General features: G+C 33.0%; 1 protein-coding gene across 1 annotated transcript in view; it reads left to right on the top strand.

Moving 5' to 3' along the window:
* The first annotated feature begins 322 nt into the window (after positions 1 to 322).
* Positions 323 to 8,653, top strand: part of LOC143056536 (uncharacterized) — a 33,047-nt gene continuing 24,716 nt past the window's right edge. The window contains exon 1 of the mRNA XM_076229621.1: positions 323 to 353. The gene's annotated coding sequence lies outside the window, so the exon portion shown is untranslated. The remainder of the gene's footprint in view (positions 354 to 8,653) is intronic.

Here is an 8,653-nt window from a genome sequence, read left to right as displayed (position 1 = left end):
TATATTACTCATTTATTCAAAAAAAAAAAAAAAAATTCCATAAATATACAAAACAAATACTACCCTGAAAATTTGATACCACAATTGTCGCTCAAACAGTTTTTATTTTCGAGCAATACGTGTCCTACCTATTTTCAAAAGTTTTAAAAATAGCTGTCAATATTTATAAAAAAAAAAATCACCCAGTTTTACCTACCCGAACAAAACAAAAAAATAGAAATTTATTTTAAATATCAAAGATGACAACTGACAGCAAGTTAACACATTTTATTTACTTTAAGGGTAACCATAGCAACTATTAACATAGTCATATATTACTACTTCTACGACTTTTTAGGAAAAGCTGAAATAAGGTAGATATTTTAATTTACTTTGCATTCCGTTTTGAATGATTATGTTTTTATTCTATCAGCTACATATAATCTCTACAATTCGAAAAGTTACATGACAGTGTATCAGAAACACATTACCTTTTTAGCTGAAAGAGTACACTACTATTTATGTTTTATGCATAAAGAAAACTTACTTATATTTCATTTCAATATCTATCATTGTGAAAATATATGTATGTAAGCGAGTAGACATGACATTGTATGTATTGAAGATTTTTACATATAAACTAAATGAGGACCCACATGATGATTGCTTATGTCTAATATTAGACAATCGTCTTCAAAATAGTAATAAAAAAATATAAGGTTTATTTAATAACTGGTCTATAACCTCGGGGCAAGATCTTAATTAAACATAATAAGTATACTAGTCTTGTTTTTGTTAAAACTAACTTAAAATCAGTAATTCGATTTATTAATAAATTTAAGACTTACTTCATTATATTTTTGATCTTTTATTGCGTAGACCTTAATCTGAATCGTACAAGGCTTTGTCATACTTTGTCATCACTGAAGATACATGTATTGTCGAAATTCGCATCTGGTGCAGAAAAATTGGTACAGTTATTGTTATTACTACCAATGAGGCGATGCCTCTGCTGGTGGACTGTTAGTCCCCGAGGGTATCACCAGCCAGTAGCCAGTACTCCGGTACTAGCATGAAAATACGGATTTTTTTGTTTTATTAAAATGTGCTGTTACAAAATGTTAGAAATTATTATAAATTAAGGAATGTATCTCCGTCATGCAAAGCTCTGATTCCTTTCACGGATTTGGCTATACTTTTTGGAACTTTTGGATTATAGCTCTTTATCTTTTATATAAGCTTTGGATTTCGAATATTTTGGCCACGAGCATCACTGAAGAGACATGTATTGTCTAAATGCGCATCTGGTGCAGAAAAAATGGTACCGTTATTGTTATTACTACCACTGGGTCGATGCCTCTGCTGGTGGACTGTTAGTCCCCGAGGGTATCACCAGCCCAGTAGCCAGTACTCCGGTACTGGCATGAAAATACTGATTTTTTGTTTTATTAAAACATGCTGTTACAAAATGTTAGAAATTATTATAAATTAAGGAATGTATCTCCCTCATGCAAAGCTCTGATTCCTATCACGGATTTGGCTATACTTTTTGGAACGTTTGGATTATAGCTCTTCATCTTTTATATAAGCTTGGGATTTCAAATATTTTGGCCACGAGCATCACTGAAGAGATATGTATTGTCGAAATGCGCATCTGGTGCAGAAAAATTGGTACCGTTATTGTTATTTAACGAAATAACAACTTAAAAATTGTGAAATGCAAATCAACGTGAACGTTATAAATGTATACTTGATGATACGAGTAACACGCTTAACCCTCTCCCTTTCACACCGGTACAGCTTACCGGTGAAACCAATTTCAAGATTTTTTGGGGACATTTAGACTTGTTTTATCGCCATTTGCTGACGTACAGATGTGGTTAAGGTCTCAAATTAATCCTCAGATAACCAGCAATGCGATTTAATGTGCATCAAACCTCTATCATTATTAGTTAATAAACAAGTCGCCCCTTAATGATGTGTAATTTTTCTGTAAAAACCATTTATTTTTCTTCGAATTTTGAGGAATATTCTCAAAAAGAAATGCAAAGAAAACTGCTCTTTTAAGAGGATTTATGACTTTTTTCAATAACTGTGCAGTGAGTTTTTGGAGAATAGTATTAAACTAATAGTTCTAACTTGTACACTAGTTGCAAATGTAATTTTTAGTGTAGCAGCGCAATCACAAACTTGAAATACGCTAAAAATCTGAAGTCATTTCTTAAAGATATTATGAGAAAAGAGACAAAAACCGCTAAAATATTCTGAATTTTTTTTGCTAAGTTGAAATAGATGTAACAAAACATGGTTTCGTAAGTGTTGCGGTATACTAAAGTTGAAAACACTTTTGTTTGAATAAAGGAACATGTATATTTCAATGATAAAATTACAGTTTAAAGAGTGGATTCCTCCTAGATTTGCGTAAAAATCATGCATTTTGCAACAAAAAATTATCATCTGAACACATAATTCCAAAAAGAAAACAAACTGGGTGAGAATCTTTATATTATTATTTTTTTTAATTTCTTCCGTAGTAGTAGACTTAAGTACTTAAATTTCAATAAATTCACTATAATGCCAGTGGCGCAGGGGTACGCTGATCTATCCCAAGGCGCTAAGAAGTTGGAAAATTAAGTTCCTATATTAAATGTAACAACTTAACTTGGAAAATTAATTTCCTATATTAAATGTAACTTAACTTAACTTGGAAAATTAATTTCTTATATTAAATGTAACTTAACTTAAAATGTAACTTAACTTAACTTTACTTTCTATTTCAAAAAGGAAACCTACGAAAATTTTTTAAAAGAATGTGTGTGCAAAATTGCCCCCCCTTTTTTACCCCCTTTGCTCCATCGGGCTCGGTCAAGGGTGTCCCAGATCAATCTAGCATTGGTAATTCAATGAATTTTCCATTGTAAAAACAAACTTTAGTTTGCTGATTGATTGAAAACGAATTAGACAAATAACTAGGGTCCAAGTTTGAAATCGGACATAAAGAGCGTCTAAAATCTATTATTTTAAATGTTACGGACATCGATATCAAGGCCTATAGCACGTTATGCGTCTATTTATACCACTATGATAACTTATATGGCTTCAACAGACTCGAGGCATTGTGTTCCCACCAAAACCTGACCCTATTAGCCCACCAATATGTCTCTGCACGACTTTTTGGCCAATTTTTCGTATTCAAGTTTTCACTTTTTCTCCAACAGTCACGTGACTTTTAGAAATATACCACGTGACAAAAAAAGACGAATTATCTTCAAACTTAATTTTTTGAAATACCAATTATCTTTCATTTGAGCCCAACATGACCTGTGTATGATCATTGATGCGGATGCTGTATTCATTTAAACTTCGATAATGTATTTTCGATAAGTAAAGGTCGAAAATGCATGAAAGGGAAAGGGTTAAGCTTTTAAAATTAAAACACTCTACATTAATTTTTTGACATCAAGAGAAAATGAAAGAATCATCGATTTCAGACATTTTTAAGAAGTTTGTTAATCTTTTCAATCTGAAGTAATTACAAACGCCATAGTAGATAAGGTAGTTTTAGATTATTAAAAGTCAAACTTCGCCAGGAATCCTCACAGACAAGTCTTATAATGCCAAAGGACAAACGTCAAGTTATCGTAAACAACTATTATTAAAAACGTACATTTATAGGGTTCAATGTATAAGGCCTTCAAATATCAACTTAAACTATCGGTTAACCGGTAAGTTGGTCGAACGATTATTCGAATAACCGGTTAGTCAAAACTGTTTGATTTGGTTGACGCATTTTGCAAGGCTCAAAGTGTTAATTGTTCAGATAGTCATTGTGTTATGCACAAGAAGCCTACAAAAGGCTCAAAAATATTTCATACATTTTTTCAAGTCAAAACAAAGCTGATTGATAAATTTATTCAGTTGGTCGTAAGGCTCAATGATACGGAGCCCCGCTAGGGACATGCAAAGAAAAAAAAATATAATGTGCGCACAAAACAATATAGTGTGCGCACAAAATAATATAGTGTGCGCACAATTTAAATATATTGTGCGCACAACTTAAACATATTATGCGCACAATATAATATGGTGTGCGCCCAAACTTAGGAAAACAGTTTTCACTTGACCATGAACTCATTTTATGGATCATTAAACAAGGTTAAGGTAACAGGTACGTAAATGGCTTGTCCTGCGATTTTTAAAAGAAATTGTATGCACGTAGAACTTATTGAAAGATAATGAAAAATCGAAAGATTTAAGTTGGTCACCGATCTAATTTCCGAGTTCCAGGCATTTGAAAATGGTAATGAAACAACATAAAGTATATAGACATAATGTCAAATTTGAACCAAAAATAAGAAATTTCAAGCTGTATTTATTCTGCAGTTTAAACCAGTCCTACGATTTTTCTATAAAAATCAAATGTTTTTAAGGTATTATTTCCTTTCTTTTGATATATAATTTTCATGGGGTTACCGAACTCCTTTTTCATATATCAGCCGTTGAAAGGGTGTTGTTGACGGGAAAAGAGAGAAAAATCATGACGTCGCCGAAAGGATTACGAAACGTCAAGGCTATTTCAGCAGAATTGTAAAGACAACGACTGCCTCATTATAATTTGTTTGGCTATTCAAATGCGCTATAGAGCATATTATCCTGCCTGGAAAAAGGATTGATTACCTATTATTGTTTTTTCAGTAAGTAAACGAAGTCCTAAGTATTTATAACATATTTCTGGAAAGATTAAAAACACAATGTTTAAGGACATATGTTTATAAACTTATTGAACAGAAACGATAAAAGATCTATCATTAAAATAGATTCTCCGAATGACGAGATACATTCAATGTTCACATATTCGACCACAATTTTGCTGCTTCACAATATTGAAGGCGAAATATACCGCGCAACGGGAAATTGAAACTTATAATCCGAAAACATAATGACAATGTCTTGTGAAAAAACGAAAAACGACCAAAAGACAAACAATGGTAAATAAATGGGTAAATGTGTCCATGGGACACAGATGCGCCCGCTTGCATATGATGTTATAAAGTGATATTACTAAAATACTTTAAAAGTGACGCCACCAAAATTTAAACTAGATCTGTAATTTTTTTTGGTAATCAGCATTGTGTATAAGTCTTCTAACATTTGGTTGAGGCAAACTAAAATTAGAGATCGGAAACCAATTTTGGACGGTATGACGGACGGACAGACGGACAAGTGTTTAAAAAAGTAATGCCCCCTCCGCTACGGCGTGTGCATAAAAAAATCGTTTGTTCATGCGGAAGGCCCCATCACCATTAGTCATTACGATTCTCGTTCAAGTTTATTGTCACTTTCTCTTGCTTACCCGTCTGAAGTAATTTCCGACATTATATTTTACAAATTTCTTGTCACACAGAAAGCAATTAAACTCTTTTGCTTTTCAATATTTTTTTTACTATAAATTATTTGTTTTAAAATAGCACTAGTACTTTCATTTTCAAATTCTATTTATAGACCATATCGCGGACGTGAAAGAAAGCACTTTAAAGAAAGATTTATGTTTATGTTTATATGAGAAAATGGTTATATAACAGTTATAACAGGAATATCAAAATTATATTTTTTTAAGTATTAACCTCTTTTTTTTGTGTCGAGGATTGAATACGTCCTAGCCGTTTTCACTCACGTTGACAGTTGTTTTGGGAAAATTTATTTCTTTGAATGCAAATGAATGAATGCAAGTCCGTGACAAAGTTTGCTATGGAATTTCAATAAATAAAATGACAATATATAGTGTAAGCTTTAATTTGTTATTATGGGAGTTTACGCGTGTAATGCATGTACGTGTTTATGATATTCTTATCAATATACTACCTACATTTCGTTTTCACGTCACATATCAATATTCCCGATTTTTTAAGTCTCTGATCTTTGCCGATTACCGGCGTATAGTAAGTTCATGTATGGACAGTTACCCCAAGGTATAAACAAAAAAGTTCCGAAATCCATTCTTTGTACTTTTAACAGTTTTGTAGAAACATAATTTATATGCATTGCAAGCTTTAAGTTGGTCAGCTAGTATTAGTGAAGGACAGTAAACCCAACTCAGTCGCTCTTCGGCCGTCACGACATGCCAAGTTTCTTTCATTTTCATGGGAGGAAAGCACTGTTGAAATGTTACAAGATATTTCATTTTACATTCTTCAATTTTAGCTATATTTTGATGAGATGCATTCAATACTCTTCCACCAAATTGACCATTATTCCGACGAAGCGGAATATATACCGACATCTTGAAAATATTTTTTTCTGGTGTACGGGAGATAACTCCCATAGCAAGAAACCCCGATTTTCCTGTTTTCCGCTAGAGGCGTTCATTTACGTACCTCTCACCTTAAGTGTTCGTGGTTTAGACAAAATCTCAGATACCAAATGCAATAGTTTGGTCGTATGAAACGATTTTAATGTGTAAATGTCCACTTGACAGGTGTCATCTGACCTTGATCTCATTTTCAGGGTTTATTGGTCAATGTTAAATATCTCAGAATTGGTTTATTTTTTAGATATGATAATAAAGGTATAGTTTAACTGTATTTAATGTACAAAATCATTATAAGACGCGCATGTTGCATAAGGTTTGTTTCTCAGATACATTTGGTTCTTCAATTCAGCAAGAAAATTGCGCTCCCAAAGGCGCGCTTCAGCTGGCCCATAAACAAAAATATGTACTAGTTCATCGATAATGGACATCATATTAAACTTCTTATGTGTTTCTTGTTTTTCGTTTTTTTATATAGATTAGACCGTTGGTTTTCCCGTTTGAATGGTTTTACACTAGTAATTTTGGGGACCCTCTATAGCTTGCTGTTCGTTGTGAGCCTAAGCTACGTGTTAAAGACCGTACCTTCACCTATAATGGTTTTCTTTTATAAATTGTGTCTTGGATAGATAGTTGTCTCATTGGCACTCATACCACATCTTCTTTTATCTATCCAAAATATATACAAGAAACTTAAATTAAAATTCATAGACGACCAACCCAAAGACCAGAGGCTCCTGGCCTTGGACAGGCACGAAAATGCGGCGGAGTTAAACATGTTTAGTATATATGGTGGTGTTTAACGACCTTGACTGGCTATACAGCCCTGGCACATGTTTAGTGAGATCTCAACCCTCCTTTTATACCTCTAGCTAATGCAGATAAAAAAAAACCCACAGCAATACCGACAGTAAAACGCAGTTTAAAAGAAGTCCGTATCCGATGTCAGAATACATTACAAATGAAACTTAACAAAATGACAATGGTACATAAATCAACAGCTACTAGCAGTTACTGACATGCCAGCTCCACACCTCAATTAAACTGATTTAAAGATTATGTCTTAATCATTTGAATATCAAGCACAATGCCTCCCGTTAGGGGTTTAATATCAAACCATCATAAAATATACGAGAAGAATATAACCCGTATTTGTATGAGCTATGGTGTATATGTATATAGTTGTCTCATTGGTACTCGCATCGGTCGCAATCAATCGGGCCACACATTTTTGAATAAATGATGCCCCAAAACGGACCATATTTGGAAAAATTGAATCATAAGTGTTCCGTTTGTTTTCAATATATACCACTGAGGAATACAATTTCATTGACTATTCCTAAATTGCTTCGTAACATTTCAGTTTCATAATGAATACGAACAATATTCTGTAAATATGTAAAATGAAATCGATCAAAAATAGATACGATCAGTGACCTCTTGTCCTCTCTTCTTTTAATCAGAATGAAACTATAACTTCACCTGAAATATTTGTACACAACTCTTAAACATTCTAAATCATAATTAGCATACTGTTCTGTGTCGGAAACTTGTTATTTAGTAATTGTCGTTTATTGGTGTGGTTCATATATGTTTATCGTTTTGTTATAGCCATTTTGGGCCTTTTATAGAATGCTGTTTGGTGTGAGCCAACGCACCGTAATGAAGACCGTACTATAATCTATAATTGTTAACTTTTAATAAATTTTGACTTGGAGAGCTGTCTTATTTGGTCTCATAGTGCATCTTCTGATTTATATATGTACTCAGTTTTATCTCTATTTGATCACAACTTCATTGTGAATTTCTTAGACTGTACACACCGTCACATTTCAATAACAAACAGTACGTTTTGAGTCAAAACCGTACTTAATCATGAACAAACATAGTCATCTTTATTGATAAAAAAAAACCCTTGTATACGTGTATTCAGTTTTCAGTGGATTTGACTTACTCTACACTTTTACAATGAAAAAAAAAGAAATAAAGTATAATGCATAAGTGCAAATAGTAGTTTTATATTTGTTACAAGAAAGTATGGCCAAGTCTGTTTCAAACCGTTCCAATAAACACTGATATAAAGTGGAGGCTTCCATCGCATCTGTTGGTAAACCAAGTTTCACACGAAATAAACGTAACTTCTCCAGTATTCAGGAGTCGATACAAATGCAGTGACGATTTTTTGCTAGAGTATTTCCATGTAATCTAGCCCCATTTCAAAAGAAAACCTTATGCATATCTCCATTCTACCACTTTACAAAGGAGACACTGAAGCCCCGTACCATGTGTAAGGTCAAAGAATTTATCGCACACTATATTATGTTGTGCGCACAATATATTTAATTGTGCTCACAATATGTTTAAGTT

The sequence above is a fragment of the Mytilus galloprovincialis genome, chromosome 13 (genome assembly GCF_965363235.1).
Source record: "Mytilus galloprovincialis chromosome 13, xbMytGall1.hap1.1, whole genome shotgun sequence".
Classification (NCBI taxonomy): domain Eukaryota; kingdom Metazoa; phylum Mollusca; class Bivalvia; order Mytilida; family Mytilidae; genus Mytilus; species Mytilus galloprovincialis.
This window is presented reverse-complemented; position numbering and strand designations above follow the sequence as displayed.